Raw genomic sequence first — 8865 nt, 5'->3', positions numbered from 1 at the left:
CAGTTCATTCCCGGGGGAGTTGGAGAGCGTCTGCTTTTCCATGGAGCCAAATGCCGAAAACAGCGCGCACACACCTCCTAAGCTTGCAGCTGGCCAGTCCCGTGGACAGGCCTGCTGACCATTTCACGCACGCCCAGGCGGCAAGCTTTTGCTGCGCCTCTGGCGGTGGTGGACCGGGTCCACTTGGAAGGCCCCAAGAGAGCAGATGGGTTCAACAGCAAACCCTTCGGGACGAAGCCTGACAATGTTGGCGCTTTTCTATAGAACCCTTTGTTGGTGGGTTTGCTTTTGAAACTCTGCTTTCTTTGGACAAAACTTTCTTTTGTCAACAAGCAGCTGTCCCGGGTTCGGATTTAATGCAGATTGTCCAGAAGCTTTGGTGCTTTCTCCAACACCGAGGCTGGCCAATGGGTTCCTCGATTTGTTAGCTCCCGAGCTCCCGCCTGATCTTGGCTCCGGGGGCTGCCGAACACAGCCGCCCCCTGCTCTCGTGCTATAACATCCTGATCCCCGAAAGGGGACCCTGTGCGGTTTCTAAGGTTCTTGACTCTCGCCTCTGAAAGGAAGCATCCTGTTTCGTTCCTCAGGCCGGGCCCCCAATGTCTCCTGCAAAGGGAAAGGCCAGCCTCACAGGGAAAAGCAAACCCCAGCAAGACTCATCATAAACATAGTCCTCATGAGGTGGTCTGGGACCTACCGCTTTAGGCTGCAGGTGGAGCTAACACGCGGGAATGCTTTCAATACAAACAGTTCCCCGCATCTGGAAAATTAGGTGGCAAGGGATGGAATGAACTTACTTTTCAGTGCATGGGTCTCTTCCCCCCCCCCCCCCAAACTATGGGGGAATGTTCAGTTATGAGTCTGATACAAACTCCCTGCTTATAGTCTGAAGTGGTCAAGCAGGCGCTGAATGACTGCCTCACTGAGGACTAGTTTGTTAAAACACCTGTTTCATTGGTGCTTCTGTTTATGGATGTCTTAGGGTGCATTATAACCTGAGTTCTCTCAACTGTAAACTTGTAATGTGCTTTTTTTTCTTTTTTAATACGGGAGTTATCTTGTGTGTGTGTGTGAGTGACAGAGAGAGAGAGAGAGAGAGAGAGATTGAGATTATTTTTCACTTTTATTTTATTTTGGTTGGTTGATCGATCTGACTCTGTAGTGCTTTCTCTTCAGCTCGGTCATAAGGAACAGATTAAAGGGTGGTCGTTCCCCACATTCCAAACCGTCACATTAAATTCTTCTTCTTTTTCTTTTAAATTAAAAAGGTGTCTTTTGTTATTATGGGGGCGGGGGAGGCAAACCCTTTTAAGGTTTGTGAGTGGAACAAAGAGGGGATAAAACAATTTATAAAGCAAGGGCAGAAAGGGGAAAAATGAAACAGCATGCACACCGACACACAATTAATGTCACAATACCAGCAACCCTGTGCTAACAAATCTACAAAATGTTGAACACCCTCAGGTAATTGGTGAGAAGGATACACGGAGTCATTGAGTTGCTTCTGAATGTATCACAACTCTCTGAAGTAGTGACCTCCATGAGGCTATAATTATCAACCCTTCTAATTAATTCAGCTAAGTGGAAAGAGCTATTTCTATCCAGTATTCATACTCCTGGCCTTTGGTCCTCACTGAGCTTAAAAATTGCTAGCTTTTATTAGCCTAATTAATTGAAAAATAATTTCTTTATTCTCGGGTCTGTCTGACGGGTGCAGTTAAAAGGGGTGAAGGCTCTTTGGAAAAGTCTGTTCCAAACTTTTAAAACTATGGTGAGGACTAGAAACTTTGATTTAAAGAAACAAAACGTAGTGCCACCTGAGATTTTTTCCCCAGGAAAATAGCACCCTTGTCACATTCTGTATAACGATGATGTCCAGAAGCTGTCTTTTTTTAAAAAAAAATGCATTTCATGCATTTCTTTCCAGAACAACCCTGATCTCTGTCGTTTGGCCGTTGGAGCATACAGACAATGTTCTTTTGGGTTAGAGAAAATGACAGAGAAGCTGAGATTTGGTGCGCTTGTTAGGAAGAGTTCGGAAAAGTTGCCTTAAAACAAACAAACTCCCAGGAATTTCCAGCCTCCCAAATGCTCCCGAGGGGCAGCTTCACATGGGTCGGACTCTAGAGAGGAGAAGAAAAACCTCATCGCATGCAGGAGCCAAGTCGAAACCTGCCAAGACCCAAAGAGGAGAAGGGGATGCAAAATTCCCAACATCCCATCGGGGCCCCTTGTTCAAAGCTGGTCACATTCTCCCCTGCCGGCAGATCCCAGGTGCTTCGCAGATGTCTGCCTTGATGGTATTATTATTATTATTTCCTCCACCACCGTCGTGGTCTCCTCAAGCGGGGCTGCATCGCAGGCCTGCTTTGTGAAGTCGAGTCAGTTTTAATCACTTGCAGAAGGGAACGTGACAGCCGCGCCAGCGAATATCCTGAAAGGCCAGCTCGGAGCGCGCAGAGACGGAGGAGATCACGGCCAGCAGCCCTCTGAACGCATGGTTCTCCCAAGCCTGGGCACCGAGTGAAGGGTTCCAGGGACTGGCACGGTTCCCCCTGGGGAAGAGGCTGTCTCCAGATATTAAGAAGGCCGGCACACGCCAGATGTCACCAAGTTCAAAGATGAGGGACATCACGTTGTCCCCTACCTCTGGTCTAGGAAGACGTGGCATTTCTGTGAGCATGGGCTGATGTTGGGGATTTGAACACAGGTCCCCAGCGTCCATCACTCCATCCACTATGCCACACTGGGCACCTGGACTGACGTTTGAACTCCCGGCCGTGGATAGAGCTTACTGGGCTGGAGTTTGAGAGACTGGGGTTCTAGCCCTCAGTGAGTCCTGGGTCGGCCACTCCCGGCCTCTCTGTTTCCCTCTGCCTGATTCTCCTCAGAGGGGAGTGCAGTGGCTAAAGGACGTGCCTGGGGGCCTCCGGCTCTCTGAAGGTGGGGAGGGGGAAGACACGGGTTCAGATGCTTCCCGGTGCTTCCAGTTTTTGGTAGGGGAGCAGACTCTCAAAATTGGACGGATTTTCCCTCAACGGGGTTCCCCACCACCACCACTTTTTTCCACCCTATTGTGGGTGTTGCAAAGTGAATTTTCTGCATTTACAAGGGGTGTGTGTGTGTGTAAACAATGTTTAACAGAGTTGGGTCCCCCGGCTACGCACAGCTCTGATTGGGGTGCAGAGGAGAGGCTTCCAGCGTCTCCGTGGCACAAACAGGCCCTCTCTTTCTAGCTCTCTGATCTCTATGGATCCTCGGCCGTCCGGGGATCTGCAGCTGTGTCGGACTACAACTCCCATGGTGCCCATCAAGCATGGCCGAGGACGGGCAGCAGCGGGTTGGGGCAAGCCATCACTCACACGGTTCAGACCTCCAAAGTCCAGGCGGCAATCTTTTCCGAGTGTGGTGTAGTGGGTCGCGGGTCGGACGAGGACTCGGGGGAATCTGGGTTCAAATCCCTCCTTGGCCATTGAAACTCCTGTGTGTGTGTGTGTGTGTGTGTGTGTGTGTGTGTGTGTGTGTGTGTGTGTGTGTGTGTGTGTGTGTGAGAGAGAGAGAGAGAGAGAGAGAGAGAGAGAGAGAGAGAGAGAGAGAGAGAGAGATGCACCACTTTGTGAACGTCTCACAAACCTTGAAAAACTTATTAGGGCCTTCCTAAGTCAGAAGCCCCTTGAAGGGGCGTAACTAACACACCCATGAAAGCAGGGACTAAGTAGTCAGACGTCCCTGGCCACTTGGGACTGAGGGGCTCAGAACCTGGGAAAAGGCCTTTCAATGTCCCTTAAATTAATTCTTACAATAAATTCCTTGCTGCACCTAAAAATAACTTCAGCATTCCATGTGACACCGACAATCCGTGTTGTAACTAGACAGGGTGCTCTCCCAAAAATAACCTGGTCAAACTATACGGGCGCTTGTTCACTTCCCGGCCCTGGGTTTAGTTCATGTCATGCCCTGCAACTCCGCCAGGCTGGTTTGGCCGTTCTCGGCGGCCTGGCTCTCGTCTTCCAAAGCTCCTGTTCTTCATCCGAGGAGGCCAGCGTGTGGCAGGCGGCACCTGGGCGCCCTCCTGATCTGACACCCTTGCACCCGAGAAAGGCTTCCCTGGGATAAACGGGAATGGCTGACCTGCAAGGGCATGGGGACCAGGGCAGATGGGCAGATCTTGCATGGGGGGCGCCCACGTGGTTTGGGCATGCTTCCCCCCCCCAAAAATTGCCATGGCCTCCAGCTTGACAATCAAAGGCACCAGGAACGCAGCAGCTGGCGGAGCACCTGCTCTCTGGGAAGCCGGGCTCGGAAACTGGATAGCGGGGTGGCGGGGAGGGTGCCCGACCAGCGGGGAGAAGATGTGAGGTTGAGGGCCTGCCAGGGTAACAGGTCTCTTTTTTTTCCTGGGCTCTGCCTCAAGCCTCAAAAGTTTTGTAGCATGCTTAATTAACTTTTAACATTGCTTATTTATTGCATTTTAGCCGTTTTAATTCTTTTCAAAATGTTTTGTAAGCCACCCAGAGTCCTTGTGTTGGTAGAAAGGTAGACTGTTAAATGTACGCGCCAACCAACCGATCCTCTTTCACTGGGGTACTTCCAAAGGCCCCGGAAAAAGCATGGAAATTAAAAAAAAAACTAGCAAGCCAAAAATGTTGCTGTACCAGCTCTTTCCACTGACCTGCTTTAGACATCTGTGTTTGCAGAAAGGTGGCACCGTTTCATGATTTCTTTGCCAAGTTCTTTACTTACAGGCTACTTTTTGGTTCCAAAAAAAGAAAAAAAGACCCCAAAGCAGTTCACACAATAAAAATGCAAAAGGAGTATATCTTTTTTTTAAAAAAAACCACAGGCGAAATAAGTGAAAAACAAACAAAAATAGCAGATCATTCATGGTCACGAGCCATGAACGCTGCGGGAGTCTGGGAGCTGTAATGAAAAAAAAAAAAAGGAACTTTTCCACGCTCTGCTCGTACCAAACAGCCACGGTTGGGTGGCACATAAGTTCTTTCACCAACACTTTAAAAAGTCGTTGCTACATTTTGGGGCACAAACGTATGTCCTTCTGTCCTCTCCACAAACACCCTAGAGATTGTGCTCATTCCACTGAGCGAGATGGGGTTCCTTTTGAAAGCTGTTTTCTTTTGCCTCAAATATGGTAGGTTTTGCTGCCTTTGGGATGTGAAGCAACACCTTAAACAGAAGTACATTTAAACAATTTTAGGCTTTGTTCCCCCCCCCCCCCCGGTCACTTCTCATGTGGACATCTGCAGCTGAGCAGTTGAAGTCTTGAAAAGAGCTAAGGTCTTGGAAAATACTTCTTGGTCGGCTATCAGTCCCAGAAGCCTGGCAGCTGAGGTTTGGCAAAGGTTCGGAAGAAATATAGTGGTCACCATCCTGTTATGCTTGGTAAGAAGCAGGGGCGGGGGGCGAGAAGAGGACTGAAAGAGGATCAGAAAGATAAATGTTCAGAGAGATGTTCTGTTCATGGGATGGAAGGAGATGATGTTGGTGGATCGAAACAGACTTTGGGGGGAAGAAATGTAGATTTTGAACTGCCTGTCACAAAATCCTAAACCGGGGCGAAATCTGGAATTTGTGATCGGAAAGATACATACATTTTGCAAATTCTGGGCATAAGCAAATCTTGTCCTCTTGCCTTGCAGAAAAAAGGGAAGGTATGGCTGTCCGCTCGTCCACCCTTCAAAGGGAATCAAGAGACTTTCATCCAGTGGATGAGCCGTGAGAGTGATGCTCTGTCACAGATGCGGGGTCGGGGTCGTGGTGTCCGCGACAGAGGTCAGGGTGTCATGGATTATGACTGCCACTGAAGTAAGCCATCAAAATCGTGACAGGATTGGGGGGGGGGAGGGAACGGGCCAAAACACCAACTGGAGCACCCGCTGAGGAGTTAAAAACTGTTTTTCAAGCTCCCCCCAGTGTAAATTTGGAAGTGCAGGCCAGTCTCCCCACACCTTCCGCAAGAAGAATTCGAAATTGCAAGCGGCTGGATTGATCCAGAACCGCTCATGAAGAGCAGGTCTTTTGCAAAGCTAAAGGCTCTGGATTGCCCACTCACAACTCATTCAGAACTCACAGTGATGTCTTTCCTGTAAAAATAATAAGGAAGAAAAAAAGATTTGCACAATCCAGTGTGGCAACTGCAGCTAATTAGCAAGGTCTTTCTTTCTTTGTATCAGAGCATGGCACAATTTTAAATTGTGCATGTCTATCAAATATACTGCAGGTAAAACTGAAAAAAATAATAATTAAATTTTAGACAGTTTTGACCAGAAGTGGGCTACTTTAGTAGCATCTCATTCATTTTCTAGACCTTCTTTTCTACATGGGATGGGGTATAAATGGCATGCACAATAAGTCCTGCATGGATTGAATTTCTCCATAGTCACAGAAAAATTGTCCTGTATAAATGATGCCTCATTTCACTTGACTAGTCTTTGATCTTTCTACTTTACTTCAAAGTCTGTTAAGGGACTTCCAGACGGTCCAGTCAGAGTCCCGGTTAGAAATTCTCTTCGGCACTCGTCCATCCAGCAAGGCGTGATGCTTTTATTCTCCATAAGTTTAACCTAGTACTAGTGACTACGTGCCAAATACATGCCCCCGAGTGCAATGGGTGCATGCTTCAAGGTGTGACTGGTGGCTTTTAAGTTAGCAGAATTTTACCACGGTGAAGGGTGCAATTAAATTGTGCACATGTAAATCACCAGTGACAGATTTTACTTCCTTGGGCTCCAGGATCACTGCAGATGGTGACAGCAGCCACGAAATTAAAAGACACCTGCTTCTTGGGAGGAGAGCAATGACAAACCTCGACAGCATCTTAAAAAGGTGAGACATCATCTTGCTGACAAAGGTCCGCATAGTCAAAGCTATGGTTTTTCCAGTAGTGATGCATGGAAGTGAGAGCTGGACCATAAAGAAGGCTGACTGCCGAAGAACGGATGCTTTTGAATTGTGGTTCTGGAGGATACTCTTGAAAGTCCCCTGGACTGCAAGGAGAACAAACCTATCCATTATGAAGGAAATCAACCCTGAGTGTTCACTGGAAGGACAGATCCTGAAGCTGAGGCTCCAAGACTTTGGCCATCTCATGAGAAGAGAAGAGTCCCTGGAAAAGACCCCGATGTTGGGAAAGTGTGAAGGCAAGAGGAGAGAAGGGGATGACAGAGGATGAAATGGCTGGACAGGGTCACTTAAGCGACCAACATGAATCTGATCCAACTCCAGAAGGCAGTGGAAGACAGGAGGGCCTGGCATGCTCTGGCCCATGGGGTCACGAAGAGTCAGACATGACTTAACAACTAAATAACAACAAATCGCCAAAGAATTCTGGCCATTGTATCTTTGTTCACCATTCCTTGGAAGTCAAATGCACCTGATCTCGGTTTGTTTCTCTGACAGGAGCACATGTGTCCCTCTCGCTTCTCACACGGGTGCTCTGTGGAGCCACACCTCCACCGATCTGCAGCTTGCTTTAAGCACAAAGGTAGAAACCGTAAAGGGCTTTGTGTTTAAAGTTTGTCTCCTGCTCAGCATCACCCCACCCCAAGTCCAGAAACCTCCCAACGCTCACAGCAGGAGACGGGGTTTCATGTGAATCTTCGGCCTTTCCATGGGGGGCCTGAAGGTTTCGGTATGTGCAAAGCCGGCAGCGCCACCTGCCGAAATGCGGGCAGCACAGCCACACGGCAGAGAACAAACATGGCAATGAGTAGCTTTGTTGTGGGATGGGGAGGATGTTCAGAAGGTGCTTGAAATGTGCACTTTTATGACCCCTGGGAAACTGGCTGGACAAGCACCGTGGTCGAGATCTCTGGCTTTGGAGACAAGAGGTTGGGAGTTCAATTCCCCCCCCCCGAGCCTCCTGGGAGAAGAGCCAGCCTGGGTGGCCTTGGGACAGCTGGATGGAGTCCCAGAAATGCCCCCAGAAGAAAGGAAGGGTCAACCACGTCTGACGACTCTCTACCTGGAAAGTGTTGCCATGAGTCATAATGGACTGGATGTCCCACGATGATGACTGTCCTCGTAGAAACTCTGCTGCCTCCCAAAAATGGGGATTTTACAAATATTTTACATTTGGGGGATGAGAAGAGATGGAACAACGCTTCCCCATGCTTGATTGGTAAACCTCATTACTTTGGCTTTTCCCCTTGGACAGCAGAATATTTTGGCTGTAGCAGAAAATCTGACTTCTGTGGAATCAGACCACTGGGCTATTAGCAAGCTTGGAAACCGGGTTTGGACTACCCGGCCCAGAATCCCCAGCCATCACAGCCTTTGGTCCCATAGTTTGTCCCTCTACGATGGGTGGCTTCTCAGAGCTGCAGGCCGAACTGACATTTCCAGCCTCTGATCTATTCGGTCCTTTCCTGCCAGCTGTGATGCTCGTGAGCTTTGCCCTGGAGTTTTCCCTGGCGATGCACGGCAGAAGGGAATCCGTGAAGACCAGAGAGAACGTTCCAGCAGTCAAGGTGTCAAGACAAGACAAGCACGTGAATGGAACCGAAGGGCAGGGTTTGCAATATGAACGTGGCAGGATCAGAAGGACACATTTGTTCTGGAGGACAGATAAGCCCCCAAACTGGAGATCAGAAGCGTTGGTCCAGAATAATTCGTGGCACATCTTCTTGCGAGCAACGGAGAAGCATGCCGCAGGTGATCGGCAGCCCGGCTGGGTTTGGTTCCACGGGACCGGCGTAAGGCTTCCTCCAAGGGCTTCTACGTGATGGGAGGAAGAGAGGCCGTCTTGAAAGCCTGTCTCAAATGAACCTTGGGATCTTGCTGGGCCAGGGTGCAAGCCAGCACCCGGGGAGGTGATTCTGTCCCTCCCAAAGGCAGGAGACGTTCCAG

This window comes from Pogona vitticeps, chromosome 6, assembly GCF_051106095.1.
Source record: "Pogona vitticeps strain Pit_001003342236 chromosome 6, PviZW2.1, whole genome shotgun sequence".
In the NCBI taxonomy this organism is placed as follows: Eukaryota; Metazoa; Chordata; class Lepidosauria; order Squamata; family Agamidae; genus Pogona; species Pogona vitticeps.
Note: the sequence above shows the minus strand (reverse complement) of the source record.